The sequence below is a fragment of the Urocitellus parryii genome, chromosome 9 (genome assembly GCF_045843805.1).
Source record: "Urocitellus parryii isolate mUroPar1 chromosome 9, mUroPar1.hap1, whole genome shotgun sequence".
NCBI classification, from domain to species: Eukaryota; Metazoa; Chordata; class Mammalia; order Rodentia; family Sciuridae; genus Urocitellus; species Urocitellus parryii.
Genome location: NC_135539.1, coordinates 138293769 through 138317492, shown reverse-complemented (window position 1 = coordinate 138317492; position 23724 = coordinate 138293769). Strand labels below are relative to the sequence as shown.

Below are 23724 nucleotides of genomic sequence, written 5' to 3'. Positions count from 1 at the left end.
GGGGGTTGTGTTCAAGGAGAGCAAAACCTCAACTGAAAAACATCCCAGGTGGGGTGGTGAGAGACAGCCAGGAACAGTCTGCGGTGGCTTACCAGCACCACCTCCTCTTCAGTTCTGGCCAAGAGATGCAGCGATGGTTAGGTTTTATTCATTTCTTAGACACAAACTCCATGAGGCAGCTGGTTCACAGCCATGGGAGTGAGCCTCTTCTCAGGGGAAGGGCCTGGGTCTGGCCCCTGCTATGGTCCCTTGGGAGCTGCCCCTGGAAAAGTGAGCAGCTCATTTAAGAGCTTAGCTCTCCTCTCGAAGTCGCCAACTAACTGTCGACTCAGCTGAAGCTCTGTTTGGAGGTTCAGATCAATGTGGGGGAATGGGGGGCACCCATGCTGGCCTATAGCCCTGGGGACTACCCTTCACAGAACTCCTTGTGGATTTTCCTCTGGCTGCTTGGAGAGGGAAAAGGTCTATCCTGCCATTGTTCTTACCGCTGCTCTTATTGCACCTGTGACAAGTCTCAGGAGCTCCATTGTTCGCTGGGAGCCTTGCTCATCAAGCTGCAAGTTACACACTGACGTTGATATGGAAGGCTGACTCAGCCCTGGTCTCCACCACACTCTCATCTCTGAGGCCAAACAGTCCTCACGACAAGTTTGGCAAAACACTGAAAAGGTTTTAGCTCATCCAGGTGCTCAGTGTGGCCCGCCTACTGGAGGGGTCTTTGGGAATGTTTAAGGGTTGAGGCTGAGGAGGCAGAAGGGCTGGGGGACGGCACAGGAGTGTCCCAGGAGGGGATCTACCCACATCTCTCAGGCTCTGCTCCTGATTTGCTCCAGAGGCCACCGGGGGAAGGCTCAGCCTTCGGGTGTGATCTTTCCATTTCACCTCTGCCACCATTTGAACGTCCACAGGTGTCCTTGAGTATGGAAGTTCCAGGTGACAGGGACTCTAGATACCACAGGGTGTTTCTGAACAGAAGAGCAGAGTTGGATTCTGGTTCCTCCGGGAACCAGATGGGTGACCTGGGCACTCTCTTCCCTCCCTGAACCTTAGCTCTCCTCTAAGAAGTGAGGGGGGTGGGTTGGCTCATCTCTAAAGTGTCTTTCCATTTGAAGTCTCTGAACCTGGGGTGACTTCCTGTTCTTCCTCCACAGCTGCTTTCACTAGAACTCTGTTCACTTGACAGTCTGGATGCTGGTGTCAACTGGAGATGCGCTGTGTGGCACTATGTCAGGTTTCCCTGGAAAAGCACACACTCCACTAAGCCATCAAGTGGTGCTCAGACTCAGGGCCACCGCACTGTGGGCTTCACCAGCACCGTGGTGAAGACCAGAAAAAGTGTCCCCTCCAGGGGGACTCAGCTGCAAGTGGGGTGGGTTCCTGACCAGGCTGGTGACATCCTGGCTGCTTCCAGCCCCGTGCGACCTGGGCAGTGACTGACCTGCATATATATGTATCAGGGGAACTTTGGCTGCTTTGGATTCTGAGCACTTTGGCTAACAAGTAGAAAAGGTCAAGGCCAGAATAGATGCACACCAGTGGTAAGACAGAGGGGACTTTTACCAATACTGCCTTGAAATACCTCCTGCTGTTCAAAAGCTCCAATCCTGGGCCTGTGATGCCACTCAGACCCTATACCCACACGGCCCATCTGATTAGGGTCAAGTCAGGAGGTGAGATTAGTAATGATAATAAAAACCCTTACGTCTTTATAGAGGCTTACAATTTATGTGGCACATTAAATGTACTTTCTTTTTCAATTGGATTCTGATTCTAACCATTGCCCTGGGGAGTACTAATTATCTCCATTTTAAAATACAAGGGAAATGAAGCTGAGAGATTCAAAGACTTGTTCAAGGACAGCTACTAAGTGGTCAAGTCAGGAATTGAACCCACACCTGTCTAGCTCCAAATTCAGTTTTAATATATTTTTTAAATTCTTCCATACAAGTTATACAAGATCCTGATCTGGGCGATTCAGACATAAGGAACCATTCTGCAAGGGTCTGGAATTAGTCTGAGCTGGGGATCCTCCTTGTTTTAGTGAAGGTGGGGCTTTCCCACCTTTTCTAAGGCGTGGTAAAGATCTGGGTCTGAGTTCTGGAGAGGTCCTGGCAGGTCTTACAGTTGAACTCAGTATTCATTTTTCACACAGCAGGGTCTTGAGGTGGGGGTGGGGATTCCTGGAGATTCACTCACTTAGTTAAATGCATCTGAGCTCCCTGTGTGCCATTAACCCACGACTACCTCTGACATTTTAGAAATTACCCTGCTGGGCATCTCGGGAAAGCCCGGAGTCTGGAGAGAGTCATCTCTCCATATAATGGGAAAATAATGCCCAAGGCCACATCTGCTGACGGAAACAAGCTCCCTGCTAGTGTCCTCTTAGGCCACTTCAGCTGCCAGCAACACTGCCTCCATACACAGCCCCTGGACAGTTAAGTTGGAGCGTCCTTGGCCTCTGCCCGAGCTGTGACCTGTCTACCCCACCTGACCCCTTCTGGGCAGATCCACCTTAAATCTGTCTCAGGTGTCATTGCTGCTTCCCCTGCCTTCGGCTTCCGAGCCACCCTCCCCCACCTGTGTGAGTCCCATGGATAATGCCCCACGAGTCCCCCTGCCCTCCAGTTCAATACCTTACTACATTCTGCTCTTGATTCTGCTGCCTGAACACCGTGAAAACCCCTCCTTCTCCTAAATTTCCACGGCCACCATCCTCTTAGTGGCCTCGTGGTCTCTGCTTCTCATCTCCATGTCAGCTCCATCTGGCCATTAGTCCTTTCTCCAAACACGAATCTAACTACCCTCCTCTACCTGATGCGAAGTGGCTTCTTCCCTCTGCTGCAGGCTGGAGGTCTCCCAAGGTTGTACAGGAGTATAATCTCCATGACACGTCGTTTCCCCTGCTGGCCATCCACTTGGCTTGGGCTTTTTACCTTGTCCAAAAGACCCTTCCCCTGGAAGCTCCTCATCATTTTTTTAAGACCCTGCTCATGCATCACTTCTGAGGTATTGACTTCCCAGGAAATACCTGGGGAGGAATTCCTGTTCCAAAGTAGTAAAACTTCGGATGGTTTTACTACTATTATGATGTAAATATTTGGAACCACAGTTTGTTTCTGTAGCATCTATTTGCCAGGCTCAGGATCCTTAAAGGCAGAAACTATGTCATTATCAAGGCCCTGGCATGCTCTCAGCTCACAGTAGGTTCAATAACATTGAATGAATTGATGGGACGGATGCTCCTCCCTGATCAAATCAATAACAGCATGTGGAGTGTTGGTGATCCTCCTGGATTTTGTCTTTCGGGAAAAGGGCAAAGATCATCCTCTTTTTGTCTAAGCTGAAAGCTGTCAATGTGTAAAGGCTAAGAGAAATTTTTGTTCTGCAATGCATCTTTTTCCTAAAATTGTATCTGGGGGGGGGGATGGGGATGTAGAATTTCAGACAAAATGAAGAACTTGACCAGATTTTTCAGCACAGGGTAAAGGGCAAGCATATCACATTAAGTGATTGGTAGAATTGAGTCAGCTTAAGGTCAGTGAGACCCTTGCAAGATTCTGTAGGTAGAACTTTCAAGCCACTTATAAAAGGGTTAGAAACAAGATGCACCAATGCTATGTTTAAGTCCTGCTGTTTGTAACTCAAGACTTTCTTATTAACCAGCAGGACTGCAGAACGGGGGTTCCTTAGGGTACCTTCAGTTCCTAGGAGCTGTAGACCAGTGAGTGAGAGCAAATGCTTTGGAAGGCAGGTGCTTCCTGGATGCCAAGTGGCTGTTCCTCCCCTTCTTCATTCAGCAGTCAGAACACTCCTGCAGGTTACCATGGTGTGCTGGCTGCTGGAGATCTCTTAAATGAGGGCGAGCGGTGGCCTCTGCTTCAGTTTCCCTTTCGGTTAGGCAGGGCTGGTGTTCACAGCAGCCAATGTCTATCATTTACTTAACTCTGCTGTTACACAAAGTATTTCCTTAAACTTTTCAAAACAGGAGGGGAGCAGACCCAGTTGAGTCCCCCAGTCTACCTGCAGGGTCTGAGAACAGACCATTTAGAGAGTCCAAAAAGTCTGGAAACAATCTGGCGGCTGGAAATTCCCCAGAGACAGAGTTACAGCAGGCAGGTCCCACTCCACCCCTGGCTCCAGGCCACATTTTCGTTGGGGCCAGTTTCTTGGCCCCGTAGAAGATTTGGCTTCCCCTGGAAACCTCCAAGCCTGGGATGCTTTGGGGAGGGTCTCGGTCTTGACTTCCCCGGGGCTGGAGACCGAATGGCCCTGTGCCCCTTTCAAACGGCTCCTAGGCAGCTGTTGTCCACTGGAGTAAGAGAACTCCACCCCAAACTCGGGAGGAGCCCATGTGGCCTCTGCCAGAGCAGATGGAAGCCTGCGGAGGACCCTGGCAGGGAAGCCCAAGTGCTGACCCTCCGACCTCACGGACCCCGGGGCCGGGAAGTCCCCTTCCAAACACAGGGGCACAACACAAAGTCTCGAGACTCACCTTTGGGCGCAGGGGGCTTCCTTGGCTGGGATCTGTCCCGCGCTCCCGGGAGTGACAGCGACCGGGCGGGCGAGGTGGGGGCTCCGCAGCGCCCAGGACTGCGCGGCCAGCGGCGCCTACCTGCCGCAGCGCCCCGGGTGCGCCCTGCCCGCCCTGCCCTGCCGCTGGCCGGCGCCTGGCATACTTGAGGGTTCAGTGCAACCCGTTCTGCCCGATGTCACAGACGCAGCTTCCCGGGTCGGACGCGGTCCCCAGGCTCGCGCCGCTGGCCCGGCTTCCCGCGGAGCCGGCCGACCACCGACTACCGTGCCCTTGGCCTGGGGCGCCGACGCCGGCCGCGCCCTCCCCTCGGCCTCCCCCCGCCCCGCGGTGACGCGCTCTTGCCCCTCCGCGGCGGAGCGCGCCTCCTGGAGGACACCGCCTCCCGGCCGGCCGGGTCCCGGGCCAGCGGTCTCTCACAGCCGCCCAGTGTTCCCAGGGACCGAGCTCAGGGCACACGGCTCCAGGGACAGGAGCCCCTGCTGCCTGAGAGGGACTTCTTGGAAAGGGGGTGGGAGGCCCCGAGAGGGACACCCCGAGGGTGGCCAACCTCCCCTGCCTTAGCTGATGAGGGAAAAGCGACAATCCCTCTAGGTGACGCCCTGTGCTCTCGCCGAGCTTGGGGTCTCCAGAGATGTCTTGGCCACACTGAAGGTGTTAGGGAAAACTGTCAACAGGCTTTGTCAGAAGTAGAGAAGGAGGGGAGAGCCAACTCCAAAAGTTCTCCAGAGCCCTTCCTCTCACCCCCGTTCCCATCTCTAGTTCTGGAGCCATGACAAACAGGAAGACAGCGCCAAAGGTGCATGTGGCTCTGGCACATGTAGGTTCTGAGGGCCAGGAAGCTTGATTGGTGTCTCCAGGGTTTCTGCAGGTGAGGAGGAGGGGTGTCAGGACCTGGCTGTGGAGCGTCCAGGGTCTTCCTCAGAGTCCTCTAGGGTGTGAGATTCTACCCCCTTGACTGTATCTGCCAGGTGCACAGGTACCAGGTACCAGGGCTGATCTGGGGCTTGCTCTCCACCAGCTGGGCCCAGGCAGTGGCCTCCCCACGTGGCCATGGAAATGACTGGTGCCAGCTGTTACAACTGAGCAACAAGAGAGCCCTTCCTGTTTATACTGGAGAGGCCAAATGGCTCTGAGTTGAAAAACCAAAGAGAAAGCCCAGCACCCCAGCCAGGAAGGCCCAGAATGGTCAGGGAGAGAGAAGAGGAATGTGTTCCTTCAAGTGAAGATTAGATGGGATCTTCTTCCCAGAAACCCAGGCAGATTTCTGTGCTCAGTCTGCATTTGAATAAGTTGGGGGGAAAGGGGTCCCAGAAATAGGTGGGCTAGTGGGTAGTTAGGTAGGACTGCAGGGAGTAGAAATTTGGGCTTTGAAAGAAGATACAGAGGTTCTTAGGGAAGCCGGTGCCTAGGCATGGACTGAAACAGCAGCTTGGGAGAGCCGGTTCCTCAGCAGGTGCTTTTAGCAGGCTGGGGAAGCTTCGTGTGTGGTGACACTTTGTGCCTATTATCATCTACCCACTTAAAGTTGGTTCCTCTGGGACTCCTGAAGCGCAAAGCTGGAGCGTAGGGTCTGATGAGAGTTGAGGAAGACAGGGCTGAAGTCTGAGGGGAAGGCCTCCAGTGCGCTGCTGAGGATTTGGGAATGTTCGGTCTGAGGTTACACGTGTGTGGGATTTGATATCATCCTACAGATGAGACTGAGGTTCAGAAGTAGGTCGGTAATTCCCTCAAGGTCACAGCTAATAAATGACGGGACTCAAATCTGGGCTCAAGTTTTTCTGACCCCTGCTTTCCCCCTCCACCTCATCTAGTAGAGGAGGAAGGAAGGGGTAGATGCAGGCCTGGAATTATGCCCATAGAGGGAAGGATGGGAAAATACTTTCTTACCAACATTACAGAGTGGTTCTGGCTGAGGAGACGGTTATAGGGGTTGCTTTTAAGAGAAAAGAAGGGAGAAAACAAATGAGAGGAACTGAGGCAGGTGAGTTGCTCTCTGGGCTTCATGGATTTGGCTGTCAGAAGAAGGAAAACCCAGGCCTATCAAAGGTGGTGTGTCTGTGCCGTCTGGTTCCTGAGGAGAAAAGCCAGTAGCTTCTGGGGCAGACAAGTCGGGGACTTACTGGAGGGCAAGCTGGTGGCTTGGCTGACCCTGGGTGATCAAGGCTATAGAGTCTGTTGAGGCCCCGATGTGGCCAAGAATATGAAATTACCGCAGAAGGTGGGAATGGGCGTCTGGCCAGGTGTTCTCATTCTGGTGGATGCTGCCTCCCTGGGAAGAGGCAGGTCAGAACACCCACCTCTTGTTTCATTACAACGTCTACCCACTCATGACGGGCCTCAGGGAACCACGGAGCTGTTCCAGTTTGCTTAAGCCTCATTATTTTTCTTGTTTTCTGTAAAGACATTTGAAGGTGGTCAAGAGGTTAGTGGGCTCCAAATGGAGTGAAGCAGAATGCTAACATCCAATTAAGAAAAAAAGCTTAAAATAGAAGATCTGTAAACTGAAACTGGAAATTCAAACCCTTTTTTTGGGTGACCACCCCCCACTAACTTTAGCACCTGATGTGTCTTGGTTTCGTGTCAGTTTCAGAGGGGAGGTGTCGCTTCCCTCTCGGACATTGTGAAAATCAGTGGGGCATTAAGTGTTGAACTTCAGCCTTCTTCCATGGCCACATGGACTGCATTTGCTTTTCTTTCTCAGTAATGCCCTGTTCCAGACAGTTTGGGTGCAGTAGTGGCCAACTTGGATCTATCTGTGCAGCCTGCCTATGGGAGACAGTTTCCAAACTCCAGGTCTAGAGTATAACACACGGTGGTCGCCCAGGGACAGCGCTGCACAAGAAGGGCTTCCTTCTCCAGGGCCACAAGGTCATATTGAGAACATTCTCTTCCTCTCATCTGAAACTGTGGTGCATTCTTGCCTGCAACGTGGTGCGAGGGCCTCGCAGGTCAGGGCAGGGCAGGAGAAGGTCCTGGAACAGCAGCCCAGAGGACCACAAGTCGGGAGGCTGCTGACAGGCGGAGGTGGTTGGAGTGGGAAGAAGATGAGCACAGACTTGTTCGCCGGATCCTGAGACAGCACAGGGAGGCAAGCTCAGGACAGGCCCGCGGAAGCGCCGCTTCACAGGCAGGCGATGAGCTTGTGGGGTGATTATCCCCCAGAGGTGGCACAAGCTGGCAACGGAAATGGATTCTGAAGGGTTTGGACAGACTGTGAATGGCAGAGCCCTAAGGGAGACCCACGAGAAGCTGAGATGTCCTCTCTGTGGTTGGGAGTCCAGGGCGACCCACGGGCACTCACAGCGGGTACCTCGTGGGCAGTTCCTGCCTCCATGGAACTTGGAATCAGGCCAGCAGGCCATGTCATTCCCCCCTCCCCCACCCAATTCTAGAATCTCTGTGGCCTCTGCCTTAGGAAGGCAGCAAAACCTTGTTCTTTTTACCGCAGTCTCATGACCCATTTAAAATGTGTTACCTCTTCCTCATTTTGGCTTTTGATTTCTTTCAGGTTTTGAATGTCTGTCTTCATGCCAGTTATTGCAGTTAGATTTCTGGCAGAACTTCCCTCCTAAATTACCTCATTCTGACATAAACTAATTGTGAAAGTCCTTTAAAAAGAGCAGCAACATTATCCTTTTCTTGGAGGCTCTTTTAGTGTGATATCTAAAATGTCTTCAATGTTTTATCCAGGGCGTCGGGAAAAATGTTATTTTTATGGACTCCGACTCTTGGCATTGGTGGGAACTTGGATGTCTCCTCTAATAATCCTCCTGTTCCTCCTCCACCAAAGTTCCCTTCATGTCCCTACGGGACCAAGCCCCAGCACCTTCAGTGTGGCAGGGAGGGTGGGTGGTGGCCTGGAAAGCCCTTTGTTAATACTTCTGGGCCCTGAGGGGCTCAATTCTCATTTTGTTTGTGGCTCACAGCCCCCAGAGTTGTGTCTCCTGAGCTGTCTTATGGCACTCTGGCTGGCAGTCGTGAATGGGCTGGCACTACTGTGTGAGGTCCTCTGTTGGATTCAGCATTGGCCTGGGATGTCAAGAGGGGGGCTCTGGACTCTGTTTTGTGGCAGGGCTCTCCGGTGGGAGCAGAGCTCCTTCCTGTGGTTTCCTCATCTGTCTGTCCCCTTGGGGGTGGGTGGTGTATGCAGCGAGCCCAGAGTGTGGGCTCCTACAGCATTACCAGGTGGAACGCTGCTCCCCCTTGGTGGGACTCCTGGGAACCCCTGCGCGCCCCGCCCGGCACTTCCACTCCGGCAGAAGTTCTTGTGGAGGCTGGAGTTGTTCATCGCTCCTGCCCCCAGGGCCCATGGAGTCACTGTGGCTTTGAAATTGGCTTCCTTAACTACTTCAGTGACTCAGAGCACCAGTGTTGCCACCAACAAACTTCCTGTCCCTAGGCTGGCTCTTTTATAACAGGTAGGAGGAAGGGCTGACACAGACTTCAGAAAATAATGAGCCAGCCTCAGATTGATTCCCAAGTTGTAGAAACACACTCACGCTCTCGACTCGCTCTTTTCTCTGTGTTAGGCACTGAGTGACGCAGCTCATACACATTGCTTTTGAAATCGAGTGACTCTGTGAGTTATTATCATATCCGTCTAATATAGGCGGAAACTGAGATTTTGAAAATTTAAAAATTTGTCAAAGTCAGATAAATGGCAGGCAGAGATTTCAATAAATAGAAAGATTTATTCGACAAATATGTTCCCAGTATCATGCAAAATGTTAGCTACATAAAAATAAATGAGACTCTAGTTTCGCGGAGCTTACGCTGGAGTCAGGTTTCAGCCCAGAAGTTTCTGAATTCAGAGCTCCATGGCTGTCCACCTTCATCCCATGGGTAGGTGGGGTCCATGGGTCAACTGATTCTGGGACGATAAGGACAACGGTAATACCTGGAGCTTTGTAAATTTTCAGTTTGCAAGAGTGTTTCCCAGGTATTACTAAACATGACCTTGCCTTTGTTCCTGGACAGGGCATGAGCGGCCGGGCTTGTCGAGGCTGTGGCCTACGATAGTTGCACAACTGGACTAGAATCTGGGTGTTCTGCCCCCATATCAGTGGCCTCTACTTGCAGAATGCAGGATAAATGTGCAGCCCAGGAACATCTTCTGGTGAAACTTGGAGATGGTTGTCTGAAAGGATGTAGAAGCAGGGTCTAGACCAAGAGCTCCAGCAGAATATTGATATCTGCACTTGGAAACCATGCGGTGCAAGAGCACTTTGCCAGTCTTCCTACCAAAACATTCCTGAAGGACAGAGGATTGTGGCTTTAGGAGGACATTAGTTGTTATGCTGGGGTTTCATGCACTTGGTACATCTTGCCCTCCATTCCTGGGGAAGTGTGCCCCACAGATTGAGAGGCATAGTATCAGATGACTTATGAAACGGCATGAGAACCATGCTCCAGCCACCAGGCTGATAAATAGGACCCATGGAATTTTATCCACCAGGCTCTAGCAAATATTTATGAGGAACCTACAGTAACCTCTGCCCTGAGCTAGGTAGGACTGTCATATGATATGATGTGATATAGCTCTTAAGGAGCCTATAATCTAATGTGGAGCTGACCCTTGAAATGATTAGCATTGTTTTATAGTAAGATGCTGAATTTCGTGATTTCGATTTAGAGACAGTAAGGGTTGGAACACTCACAGAAACTTTCCTGATGAAGGTTGGTTGACCAGAATCTAGGAGGTACAGCAGCGTTTGAAGACAAGGCAAGAGAGCGCGTGGCCTCTGGGCACAGCATAAACAAAGGTGTGCAGGAGGAATGAACATGGGAGGGCTTTTTTGGCAAGTCACATTAATTGTTTGAACTCCGTCCCTCAATGTGGCAAAATGAGGAAAGACTCAAAACTGTGAAGGAAGAAAAAAAAAGTATGATCTATAATCCTGGTAATCAAAGATAACCATGCATGTTTTTTTCCTTTTTAAATTTTTTTTATTTATTTATGTATTTCTTTTTTATTGGGTCAGTCTTGTTTTTAGAAGGAAAGTAGAACTCGCATGTAGGAAATCGAGGTCACTACAGAGTTTGGATGATGAAGTGACCACTCTCAAAGAAGGTACAGCCACTTCATCTCAGAGAAGCAAGGGCTGAGTGGGAAATATTGCTGCAGGTTCATGGTATTCTGCAGAATTGATGGTGGTGGGGAAAGAGTGGGAGACAGGAGTGAGAAATTCCAGTGTGTAAAAGAACACTACATACTCTAGCTCCTGCCCAGAAGACTGAGTAATGAGCACTAACAAGTTACCTTCATCAGGGCTGAGTTCCCCATCACTGGAACAACTCACATGCCCTGACATGGAAGGATTGCTGTCCCTGGAGGGAAGGTTGAGAATCCTGTATGGCCTCTCCTGATCCCAGGATTCAGGACCTTGCTTACTAACAGTGCATACTCTCTGATGATTCAGTGACTGTTGATTAGCTTAGTACATGTTACCGGGTCCCATGCAGAAGGTATTGGGTGGTGGAAATCAGCAAACCCTGAAGTGCCAGGCGTAAGATCTTGTGTATTTTGGTGCCACTGATCTGCTATTTGAGAGCTGCCCTTACATGGAGAGCATTTGAGAAACTCTCGCCCCTGTGCAGTCTCCACCTTCCTGGCTCTCGGCTCAGCCAGTGTCTCCCCTGAAGGCTCCCGAGGCTGAGGTAGAAGCAGGTCCTCTGCTTCCCACAGGACCCAGCTTGCCCGGCACGGAGCCTGCCCCACTGTAACGAAATTGCATGTTTGTTCTCCGTACTGCACTGTAAGCTCTTGTGGGCTGGGACGGCATCTGGCAGACAGTAAGTTGCTTGGCAAACGTGTCTTTGAATGAAGAGCCTCAGCTGCAAGACCAGATCTGGGGAGCTTTAGACACTGTCTGTGAGTGTGCACACGTGTGACCCCTTCTGCAATCACGTGAAAGCGTGAAGCACGTGAAACAGGTGGTTCTTTCCTTCCTCAGTGCTGCTCTGGGGCCTGCAGTTCTGTCCCCTTATGAAGGACTGAAGCGTAGTTGGACTGTGGGGGGCGGAAAGGAGGGGTGTGGGGAGAGGAAAATGAAGAAGGGGCTGGGGTCAGGGCAAGGCAGGAGCAAGGCTGAGAGGCTCCCTGACACCAGGGCAGGTGCCCCATAGCGAGGCCCTCTCCCCCGGCCTTGGTGGGGCCTAGGAGCCCCCTCTCGCAGCTTCCCATCCTGTTCCAGGCAAAAAACAAGAAAAGTAACTGCGGTGCCCCCAACTCCCCCCCTCCCGTGTTGACGCCGTCCTTTCTTAGGTTCTTGATGCTGCCGACTGTCACAAGGGCCGAGTGGGAAATCTTGCTGCAGTTCAGTTCTGCACCCGTGTGTCAGCCTCAAAGGTGCGGGACCTGCTTCCCTGAGAGCCACGCAGGTTCCAGCCAGAGCCTAAGCGAAGGGCAGAGATCCACCGGCTTCTCTCTGCTCCTCTGATGGGGAAACAAAACCACCCGGGTTTCAGTGGCTCTCAACAGCATGTGGGTAAAGGATCATGTAAAGGGATTGTTTACTTCTATATATGGCCAGGAACTAGCCCAATCTGGGGCTGGCTTCCTGGTGGACGAGCTCCAGTCTCTCCAGACCTGCCGACTCCACCGACTTCCAGGCTGCACACAGGTTTCTGTGGCCTCATGGAACCAGGTTCAGCAGTGGGAGATGCGGCCCCCAGCCAACCGCCCCTGCTTTCCTTGTCCCCCGTTTTCCTCCACCCCAACCCCTCTGCTCTCTCAGAATGCTGCAGCTCAGAGCAGAGAATGAAGTTCTCACAGCTGCAGCTCTGCTAAAAATAGAAAGTTTGTTTATTTTTATGTTCATGAAACCCTTTTCCTGCTGGCGCTGTTGTTAGGAGTGGAACTCCCAGGCAGGAAGGGGGCGGACTGCCCTGGTCACCAGCCAAATGAATCTAGTGTATGTGGGGCTTGAAGTGCGCCCAGTAGGAGCCAGAGGATTGGGTCATCTGTTTCCTTTTTTAGCTTCTTTTCTCTCAATGGACACCTGCTCTCCAGAATTTGGGGTGTGTGTTTCTTGGTTTTTAACCATCTGCTTAAATGTACTCCCCTTTCCAATTCAGCCTCTCTTTATCGCCATCTGCTCGTGGCAGAGGTAAGGCAGGGAAAGGACCTGGGGTTCTCTTCCAGCTGTGTTACTTTGCCTTGTGCCATTGAGCAGGTCACAACCTCCCTGAACTTCAGTTTCCTCATCTATCTAGTAGACGTAGTGAAAGATGCTTAGAACGCAAGTGAAACTCAGGAGAAACAACGTGGAGAAGTCAAGATGGCTGCAAATGGATTGCTTTCTACTTTCACTGAATTCAGGCTTTTCAAGTGTGTCCAAATGATAGATCTTTCCTTTGACCAAAGGGCTCTTGAGTTTTCCTCTTCCAAAAGAACTGGAAGGAGGAGGAGAAAGGTACTTGGGGAGGGATGTGCTGACCAAATTTCCTTCAAGACATGCAAAAAATTAACCCATGTTGAAATAGTGAAGAGATGATCTGGGCTAAAGAATGATGGATTAGGATTTGGGAAGTTGAGGAAGGGAAGTATTTACTGTTCTGTTAACGGGCTGTGAGCTTTGGAGCAAGGGTTGTATTGCTGTGCGGCTCATCTCCCTTCTCATAGAGAAGGGTCATGATTGACAGCTGGCTGTCCAGCTGGAAGGGGTCTCCACAGGCTAGGCCATCTAGATCACCTTCCTGCCACACACACAGTGCTTGTCCTGTGTTTTCCAGGGAGTGTCTGGGAGTGTCGTCATTGATCTTTCCCCTCTACGCTCCTAGTGGCCGAGGGCAGGGCCACCTGGAGCCACTATGACTATTGTGTTTGCTCATTTTCTGTGGAGGACCATGACAGACTTAGGGATGGTCTGGCACCTGGCTCACACTGGGTATCTCTGTCCCCCAGAGTTCTTGGTTGTCAACCACAAAATGATAGCTTTGGTCTAAGTGGAAAAGGAATTTATTTAAGTCAGGCCTCTTAAGTTGATTTTCCTGTTTAAGATTTAGGGACTCTGTAACTAGGATGGATTCTTTTTTTTCTCAATAGTCTCCCACTGAACTTAGCACTTCCTTAGGTTAATAGACTAGGTACCTGTGACTATCATTTTTGGAAATCATACTTTTAGGTCACATTCCAGTTGCTGTAGACATTCCAAATATTGCTTAAGCCTGTTATTACTTCTAAATGACAGAAGGCATCAGTTCTGCCGCTAGATTTGCTTAATGCACTAATACAAACGGCAGACGTGCACTGTCATCCCATATTTGTTTCTTCAAAAACAAGATTTAACCACATTTCAATATAATCAGTTTTCTTTGTGTTTTGCTTTGTGTGCTTAAAAACATCCCTCCTGGGTGCCACAGGTTTTCAGCCTACCAAAGGGCTCATGAACATCAAAGGTCAAGAATTCCCGGACCCAGAGCATACTGTTAGCTCTGGGCACCAGGCAAAATGGAAGTGTGAGGTCTCTTATTCCAAAACAAATCTTAAGAATTTTAAGATGGCAGCAGCTGAGTACAGAGCCAGGACGGGCCCCTGCTGAGTCTGGGACTCCCTGTGACTGCACAGGGCACATGCATAGGAAGCCAGTCCTGGCTCTGAGATTTCCCCAGAGAGGTCGGAGGGCCAAGCTCAATGGCTGTGGAGCCAGGAAGAGTGTTCAGACTGTGTGGGAGACCTCGCCTGGTGAAAACGGAGCTGCCCCTGCTGGGCAGCGCTGCTGCAGGGTGTCCGCCGGCCATGCTGGAAAATGCTGGAAAGTACCCTGAATCGCTTGCCACTGGTGCACCAGGGAGCCGGAAGGAGCTGTCCTCACTGCCACGTGGATTCTGTTGACTCCTGCTGTTTCATATTGCTAGTTTGGGGGAGCCTAGCTCAGGGCCAGTCCCCCACCTAGCTCCAAGGGAGGCTGTCATCACTAGCCTCCCTGGGGGAGATCAGCTCTGCCTTGCAGGGAGAGGCGCTCCCCAAACATAGAGACAGGGTTCAGATGCTAAGTGGCCAAAAAAGCATGACAGATGTCTTTGACAGAACCCACAAACCCAGTGGGTGCTATGACCACAGAAAACCTGTAAGCTAGCACAATATGGGGTCACCTTTAGGTAGACAAGGCTGTCTGGGAGAGAATAGTCTCTTTATGTGCTGAAATATTTAAACTTTCTGGAGACATCTGGATGATTTCTAAGAACAATAATGCAAGCCAGGTGCAGTGGCACACGCCTATAATCTCAGCGGCTTGGGAGGCTGAGGCAGGAGGATTGTGAGTTCAAAGCCAGCCTCAGCATAATTGAGGCATGCTAAGCAACTCAGTGAGACCCTGTCTCTAAATAAAATACAAAAAAATAGGGCTGGTGTTGTGGCTCAGTGGTTGAGTCCCCCTTGAGTTCAATCCCTGGTACCCCCTACCCCACAAAAAAGAACAATAATGCAGAGAATTTGGAATGGAGATTATTCAAGAATGTTTACAACCTATGGAAGTAGTACATGGAAATTTGATTTTTTCCCCAAAATAATCTCTATTTGTAAGACCAGACAAAGTTGGGAAGAACAGATGGACTCTATACTGTCACAAAATGACAAAGTCTAGTTGATGTGAGAGTTGGGCATGGGGTCACACACTTTGAACCCAGTGACTCAGGAGGCTGAGGCAGAAGGATCACAAGTTTGAGGCCAACCTCAGCAACTTAGCAAGGCCCTAAGCAGCTTAGTGAGATCCTGTTTCAAAATGAAAACTAAAAAGGGCTGTGGATGAGGCTCAGTGGTCAAGTGCCCCAGAGTTCAACTCCAGTACCAGGAAGAAAAGCGAGCGGCTGTGGATGTAGTTAAAGTTGGCTGAAGCTGAGGGAAGCAGGCGCTGCTCCAGACAGGGGCCTCTGAGGAGCCAGCGCTGGGCCCCAAGGGGTGGATGAGCAAGCATGAGGCAGGTTCTTCACTGTCCCTGTCCTGGAGTGATGGATGGTTGTTCTTCAGAAAGTGGCACATCAGTGACCAGGACACTCGACAGGAGTCCAGCAGGGTGCAGACTGCCTTCTACAAGTGGGGTGCAGAGCCCGCCGCTCACTGTCCAGGGCCTGCACCCCCAGCAGCTCCTCCTGAGGGGACAGAGCAGGTGCACCTCCCGGGGAGCTTGCAGACGGTTCTGCAGCAGCTCCCCCTGGGTTTGACGGAGCCACGTGTGAGGACGTCCTGAGAAGGAGCAATGGGAAATGCCCCGGCCTGGCAGGTGTCCAGTGCTCTGCAGCACCGTCCTTCCCCCCAGCGGCACTTGACCACGGGAGATACCACTGCTCTACACCCTGGAGGCTCCAGGCCCCAGCTCCCCGCCTTCCTAACAAAGCACCGTGAGGGCGTAACAGTTGGCTCCATCTTTTGCTTGACCTCTGGGAAGAGGCTGGAGGTCTTTGTCTTTTAAATATTCTTGGTACTGGGGAGGGAAATGGTGACCACTACCCCACCCACTGAATAAAGGTTCTTTGGCAGATCAAAAATCCCACAACTACCTTGATGTATTCTATTTTTGCTATTTTAAAGATAAACTCTGGAATAATGTCCAATTTACAGAAAAGCTGCAAAGGTAGCCCAGAGATCCTGTCTACCTTCCAAACTTCAGCTTCCCCGAGGGTACAGCCAATGCACCAAGGTACATTTGTCAAAGCAAAGAAATCAGCACTGATATGTGAGGCTATTAACTAAACTCGGGACCCTTGTATTTCACCAGCTAATTCACAAATGACCTTTGTTACTTTAAGGATCTGACTTAGAATACCACATTACTTCTGGAAAACCTTGAATTTCAAGAAACTTTCAGGTTGTCAATCGATGGTTTAAATTGGGATTAAAAGGGTCTTATTTATAATTTTCTCTCATTTTTCTTACCAATGTGCTTGGAACATTAAGTGCTCTTTAAAGTTTTGCAACCCCAAAGAATTCCTTGCTGCCTCACTGGGAGGTTAATGCTTTTAGGTGAAGTGATTTGAAGATTTTGGAGAAAAGATACTGTACAACCGTGAGATATTGCCGTCTTTGACTGGAAATTTGGAATACCCAGGTATATTTCTTCCCCTCAGGTTCCAAGTCCTAAAATATTGGATGCTTTCATACAGAATTCTGCTTCCCATCTTCCCACGGGTCATGGGCCTGGGTATTTGCTTTGTGCTGGGAGCAGAAGAGAATAGAAGGCGAGGTTGGTTGAAGTCCACTGTGAGCTGATTTCTGAGTGGCTTCTCCGTGGGCAGGGCATCAGCCTCTGCTGGCACTGTTCCTGGAGGTCCGACTTCAGCTGTGGGCTCTGCTGATCCACTGGGCATCCTCACTAATAGTTTATTTTCTCTTCAGATGGATCCTAAGATGGAATTACGGTTTAGGCATTTTTGAGTCTGTGACGGGTCCCTTTTGATAGTCCACTGATCTGGGTTCCTGGTGCTTTGGGGGAAATCTGTAAAATTTCAGGAGCTAGAGTGCAGGGCTCCTTGTCATGATTTTATGGAACTGAGATCCCACAGACTAACTCTAGTAAGAGATGTTTATGGGGCTTCATGGGATAGATGTGGCACATCTGCATCCATTAAGCAAATGTGCTTGACAGATAGCTTTTCTCTCCATTCCCAATCTTTATTTATGATATTACAAAAATGTAGGTATATCACAGACTCATACAGATGGCTTGATCCATCTGCCTTTAGAGCCCACTTGAACACTTGGACTTACTTTTGAAACAGTGATGATTTCTAAAATTCATTGACCGTTTGTGGTGTGTTAGGGAGTCTGCCCTCTTCTTTACATGACTTGTTTTGTATAATTTCCCATAATTGTTTGTGGTAGGTACTACGATTACGTTCACGATTTCAATGAGTCATTGAAATTAAATTAAAATTTCATGTGAATTTAATTGAAATAAAATTAAAAACTTAATTTTATTCAAGGTCACATAGCTAGGAGAAAGGGAAGCCAGGACTTGAACTCGGGACTGTCTGGCTTTAAATCAGTATTTTTCCGGACCGCCTTGCCGCACTGGGCTGGAATGTACAGACAGCCGGTAAACACACAGACGCTCTAGGCAATGCCTCCCTGTGTCCCCTAAAGCAAAGACGACCTGAGTTCCAGAAGTCAGCAGTCTGTATCATTCCTACCTGGAGAACATTGCACTAGGTACTGAAGGGGAGGGAGAGAGAAAAGGAAATCAACAAATTCTAGAAGGGAAAGAGCCCAGGATGCCTGACATCTCCCTCAGCCTCATCCCTGATTGGCTTGGCCACATTACGCAACCTCTTTGGGCATCGGATAATTCATTTGTAAAGTGAGCAGGTGGGATCGGATATACTCCAAGGCCCTTGCCAGTTCTGTGATTCTGTGTCCCCAAGCTTTGTGTCAGACATGGCACAGGGTGATATCCCTGCCCTCCAGGATCATGAAACAAAACCTTCAAACACATGAAACACTTGGAGAACTGTAGCCTGGTAGCTTGTCTACCACCGGTTATTAGCAATCTGTGGACAACTATCTACTTGAGCATCTTACGTACTGAGCAGTTTTAGGATAAGGGGTGTATGTCATAGTTGCTGCTCTAAGTATAAAATAGATAAGTTGCTCTCTGCAGTCATTGTGTGGTGAAGGTAAAATGATAGCACCTAACGTTTACTAAGTTCTAAGGCAAATGTGCAAAATTTTAGGGTTACACAGAACCTCCCCAGTCATCAATACTAATGCAATTTTCTCCGTGCTGGGGATTGAACACAGGACTTTGCACATGCTAGGTAAGCACTCTAACACCAAGCCACGAGCCCAGCCTAACTCGAAGTCAAAAATCAAAATCAATGCAAAAATTTCATAGTGAACCAAATACCAAAACGTTAAATAAAGACTGACTCACGGGTTTCTCCCTTTGTCTCAGACTATGAAGGCTCAGCACAGCGCTGTGGGCCAGCTACTGAATCTCATTGCTTGACAGTGATCCTCATGATTAAATTCTATTTTTAGTGTGATTTTATAGATGAGGAACCTGAGGTCTGGATGGCTCAAGTCACAGAGGTCATCAATGACAGGACTCCAGCCCAGGTGTCAGGCTTGCAATTTGTGCTTTTGAAAGCTGCCTGGGACAGCGTTGCATGTTAACGCACAGGGTTCTCCCCCCAGGGGAAGGCTGTGCCCCGTGATGCTGAGCTGGGGGTGGGCTCTGGCCAGGGCGACCCCGCGCTCCTCCTGGAGGGGTTCACATGGCTGTGGTTCTCGCACCTGTTACCCACTGGCTGGAACCCTCCAGGGACTCTTCTGTTCCCACCCAGTAGGTGGGTTCCCCAGAGGCTGAAACCACAGCTGGGGGCCCCACCCAGCACGTCTCCAGGGTGCTCTGTGTGACCCAGGTGCACTTCACATGTATTGCATCCAGAAGTAGGAGGGCCAAGGTGAAATGCACCCCAACCACGCTCCTGCCTGACCCCACAAACAGAAGAGGCTCTGTGGAGTGTTCCAGGATCTCTCAGCAAACGGAGCCACACTGAATTCAGAACTTATCTCACAAGTGTTTGTCATCTTAGGCCCCATCTGTGCCCTGAGCTCTGTTTCCGGGGAGGAAGTGAAACCACAGAGGGCGAGAGAGGGCGAGAGAGGGCGAGCGAGCCTGACTGTGTGTGGCAGCAGGGTCTTGGTGGCTGCACCTCTAGCACACCTAGAGGAGCCAAGATCCCACCGGCCGTGCCATGCTGCGTGGGCCAAGAATCCACTTAGGTGCCACTGGGACTGGTAGTTGGACTTTGGTAGCCCAAGACAATTGGTTCTTGGCAGGATAGAGGCTAGAGACAACTAGACGGAGGGTCAAGAGGAAAGCCAGACTTATAAACAGTCAGAGTGAGGGCCAATTTAGGAGGTTATCTGGTCCATTTCTTCATTTTACAGAAGAGAAATTAGAAGCCCTGAGAAATTATGTGACTTGGGGAAAAGGTCAAGTAACCACTTTGTGGTGGGTATGGGACATGAATGAGTAGATGACATTGTGAAGTGGTCACGTAAACTCCACCACAGGGCCATTTCAGGGGTGCCTTAAAAGCACTATGTTTAAGAGCACAATGACTATTTCACTCTAGTCTTTGGTCTTGCTTACCTGGGCTCTCAGTTCCCGTGGGGAAACATACTGAGATCACTTAGCCATGTTGCCCCGTGCGACGTGTTGGCTAGTGTGGCAGTAAGTCAAGGATCTGTAGGGATGCCCCGAGGTGTAGGGATTCCTCTGCAAACCGCGAGTGTTCTCTTTGTTTCTATTTTTCATCTTGATGGAAAAAAAATAAAGGGAGAAGGAAGCTATGCCTTCAGGTTCACGAACGTGCTGGTTGATTCACGTGCTACTTGCACTTCTGACATTTTCTGATGATTCTACAATGTTGATTCTTGCTGGCCTTTGAGATGCCCATGCTGGGAAGCTCTGTCCCTCTATCTTTCTGCCCCTCTCCCTTCCCATCCCTCCCTACGATCTTCAAAAGAACTTAGGAGCCTATGAGGAGAAAACACCAATGACCGAAAGCCATTTAATGAACTATAACTAACACAACTTCAGATATTGAATTGAAAAATACTGGGTGAATCTGATGAGCTCACACCACAGGGAGTGAAAGTTTATGTTGCCTGCACCAACCACGCGGGATAATCATTTGATGCCCATTACACAGGTATATCGTGATACATTTATACTCTCTTTGTAAGTTACTCTACATACATAGTTATAGATGTCTTATAAATGTCCCTGTTCCTATGGGAACCACCGTAGTTCCTGTGTCCATCCCACTAGTTAAGGCTTTGTTTAAGGTGTTACTTGTGGGAGCTGCCCTTGCCGTCTCTTGGCATGGTGAACGTCTTATCTTGTAAGGTCCAGATCAAGTCTTACTACCTCTGAGAAAGACTTCCTAATCCTTTAGGAAAACGGAGCCCCTGTACCCTCACAGTCCCTGTGCCCACTTATAGTGCAGCAGGTCACTTGTTCACATGTCCACCTTTGGACACGAGGAGAGGCGTCATGATCCATCCGTCTCTCTCTGTGTCCCCGGCACGGTCCCTGGAGGCGGGATAGATATTGGTGAGGTGAACCTCATCTTGAGGACAATGCTGTTCTGGGAAGTGTTCAGTCACACAGGGCAGCCGGTCTCCTGCTTCCCAGGTCATGTGGAGAGAGGTGTTTGCAAATGTGATGCCCGCACATGTCCCTTGACTCCGAGAACACCTTTGCATTTTGCGGGGGGCTGCCATCCTCTTTACCGTGCCGCTGTGCTGACAGGTGTTCCTGTAAACTTATGGTCATAAAAGAAAATTCAATATTTTTTCAAATGATTTCCAGTTTCCTTTACTATCACGATTAAAATCCAAAACACTTATTGGAGTATAATCGTTACTCCGTGTGGGCTCCAAATTACCTTTTTATGCTACTATCTCTTTCCATCTATATGATTTTATTCTCTCAAAACACATTTGTCAGTCCCCAAGTGTTTATCAAGAGCCCTGCGGGGTGTCTGGCTTAACATTTTTTAATGCACATCATACTTTTCTTAAGCATTCACCTAGTGTTATAACTTTGACTTCTAATACCATTTCAGTAAGAAAAATAATTCACATGACGGTGTTTTGAAGTTCATAATGCAGAGCTGGGTGCCTTTGATGAGAAAAAGGCGGTTGTAATTTATTGGCCTACTCTCTGCCAGGCATCCCTCTCTGTAATTGGCATACATCATTTTTAATTCTCACCCCTGCCCCACAGCGAGACGCTCTGATGTCACATGCTGGAGGGAAGGAAGCAGATGCAGAGTTGGCAGGCTCCTCCGGTCACAAGGGGGTGAGACCCTTCTGCAGCCCCCACACCTTTTCCCACCTATTAAATCCTGGCCACTTTAAACTCTCCAAATTTTATTAAAGGCAAGTATTTGGAGCGATTACAATTGAAAGTGGACTGTAAATTCTTCAAGGCTGGGACTATGCATACAACTGAAATGTGCCTTTTGATGGTTTCGACATGTCTTTGTGTCTCTAGTTTCTCCTCAGTGTGTAAAATAAGACACACACTGGGATTCTTCTCTAGGCATCTAGAAGTGCTGTGAAGACTTCACACCCTCCCTCTTTCCATCAGTCACAAAGAACAATTGGCAGGACCTCACGTCAAACTCCAAAGCTGCACAGAGGACGTTCACGATTCCAATCACGTACGCATTCCTTCTGTTTGTGCTCCTGCTACACCAGGCTCTTCCTTGTGAGTCGGCTGGCTTTTGTGTCTCTCTTTCTCTCTTAAAGGTCCTGGAGCAAGGTAATAAATAACCTGTAGTGAGTAGTATCTGGGATGCAGCATGTTCATTTGTTTATTCAACCATCAATTCTGAGTTCTTTGATGTGTCTAAAGAATGTCTGCAAAATGCACCCTGCCCAAGCTTGAGGAGCACACCGCGGACCGACAGAGGATACGTCCACTCCACGTTAGTCTTGTGGAAAAGACTAAGGGACTTCAGGAGAGTAAGAAATGCACGTATGGGGAAGGATGAGAAGAGGAGGGAAAAAAGGAATCCACAGACTGAGGAATCACGTAGCCACTGGACAATTATAGACCACCTGCAGTATATCAGGCACCATCGGAGGCTCTGGACAGGGTGGGTGATACACAGGTCCTACCCTCAAAGCACTACAGATCAGAAGAGGAAACAAGAGGAGAAGCAACTGAGTGGAAGGTGCCAAGACCTGCGTCAAACACAGTGCAGTCCAGAGAGAGGGTGTCCGCTCTGAGCTGGGCCTTTGGGAGGAGCAGGCAAGAACTGCTAGAGTGTTTTGTTGTCTTCTTGTTTGGGCAATGCGGGGGTGGATCCCAGGGCTTGGTGCACCGCTGAGCTTATACCCCAGCCCAAGCTGGATTTTGAATGATATGAAGATGATTTTGGGGGTGTTTATGGGGTAGGGTGACCTAGCGGAAAGTACGAAGCAGCAAGGCACCTCGAGGAACTTCAGATAGTCAAGAGTGGAGGGAAGAGTGTGCAGGTGGGTGGGGGAGGGTGGATCTGACCGAGAAGCAGGCATGTAGAAAAAGGACGGTCCGCATGCCAACCCTAGGATTTGACCCCACAGTCCCTCAGAGAGCCATGGAAGGGTTTCGAGCAAGGGAATGATGTCATCAGAATGGTATTTAACTATCTTTTCTTCAAAGTATAAATGGCAATAAATGTTAAAAAGGGAGTTTTTAGTATTATTTTTATATATCTTATTAAAAAGTTTTTCCAAAGTATTTATAATTATATCCCAAGAATAAAAGTGACTACAAATGATAAATAATGAATGCAATTTTTAAGTTGATCTTTTTCAATAATTATGCAGTCATAAGGAATAAAACAGAGATCCCATCCCATATACTCTTTACCTGGTTCCTTCTAATCTTAACATTTACAGGACTGTCATTCAATTTCACAACCAGGATGTTGACATGCAATCAAGATAAAGGACATTTTCATCACCATAAGGATCCTGAATGTTTCCCTTTTATAGAAACACACACACACACACACACACCCTCCCATACTCATTCCTTAGTCTTTGAAAATTGATCATTTTTTTCTCTGGTTTTTCTTTTTCTCATAGCAACATTAGTTTATTTATTTTCATCCATAATAAACTGCTGTTTTTTGAAAATACAATTATAAAAATTACTAAAAAAACAAGTACATAAAAGAATTTAAAAATATGAGCTCCATTTAAAAATTAGATTCAATATATATATATATATATATATATATATATATATTTTTTTTATTAGTTGTTCAATTTCTCTGGTTTTTCTTTGGTGTTTTTGGTCTCAAGCCTAAGAACTCTTTGCTTAGTCCTAGATCACAAAATTTCTCCTATTTATTAAAACAAAGTTCATAGTCTCTTTAACATTTAAGTCTGTGACCATTCTGAGTTAATTTTTATGTAAGGTATTTGATTCAAAATGAGTTTTTCCCTATGTTTTGTCAGTACCATTTATTAAAAAGGCGCATTTCCTCTGTTGAACTGCCTTTACATCTCTGTCAAAAACCAGAGGGCACGCCCTCGTGGGTCTGGACACAGCCCGTCTTCTGTTCCATTTCTCTGTTTTTGCTCCTTCACTAATCCAGACTTGCTAGCACAGCTGCACCGTGTTAGAATCAGCCGAATTGATTTCTCCTACTTTATTCTTTTAGTTATTCAAGTTCCTTTGCCT

At 48.9% G+C, this 23724-nt stretch overlaps 1 protein-coding gene across 2 annotated transcripts in view; it reads right to left on the bottom strand.

The window, feature by feature from the left end:
• Kiaa0040 (KIAA0040 ortholog) overlaps nucleotides 1–4814 on the bottom strand; it is a 33098-nt gene extending 28284 nt beyond the window's left edge. For both annotated transcript variants that reach the window (XM_026388524.2, XM_026388525.2), the window contains exon 1: nucleotides 4493–4814. The gene's annotated coding sequence lies outside the window, so the exon portion shown is untranslated. The remainder of the gene's footprint in view (nucleotides 1–4492) is intronic.
• Nucleotides 4815–23724: the final 18910 nt, after the last annotated feature.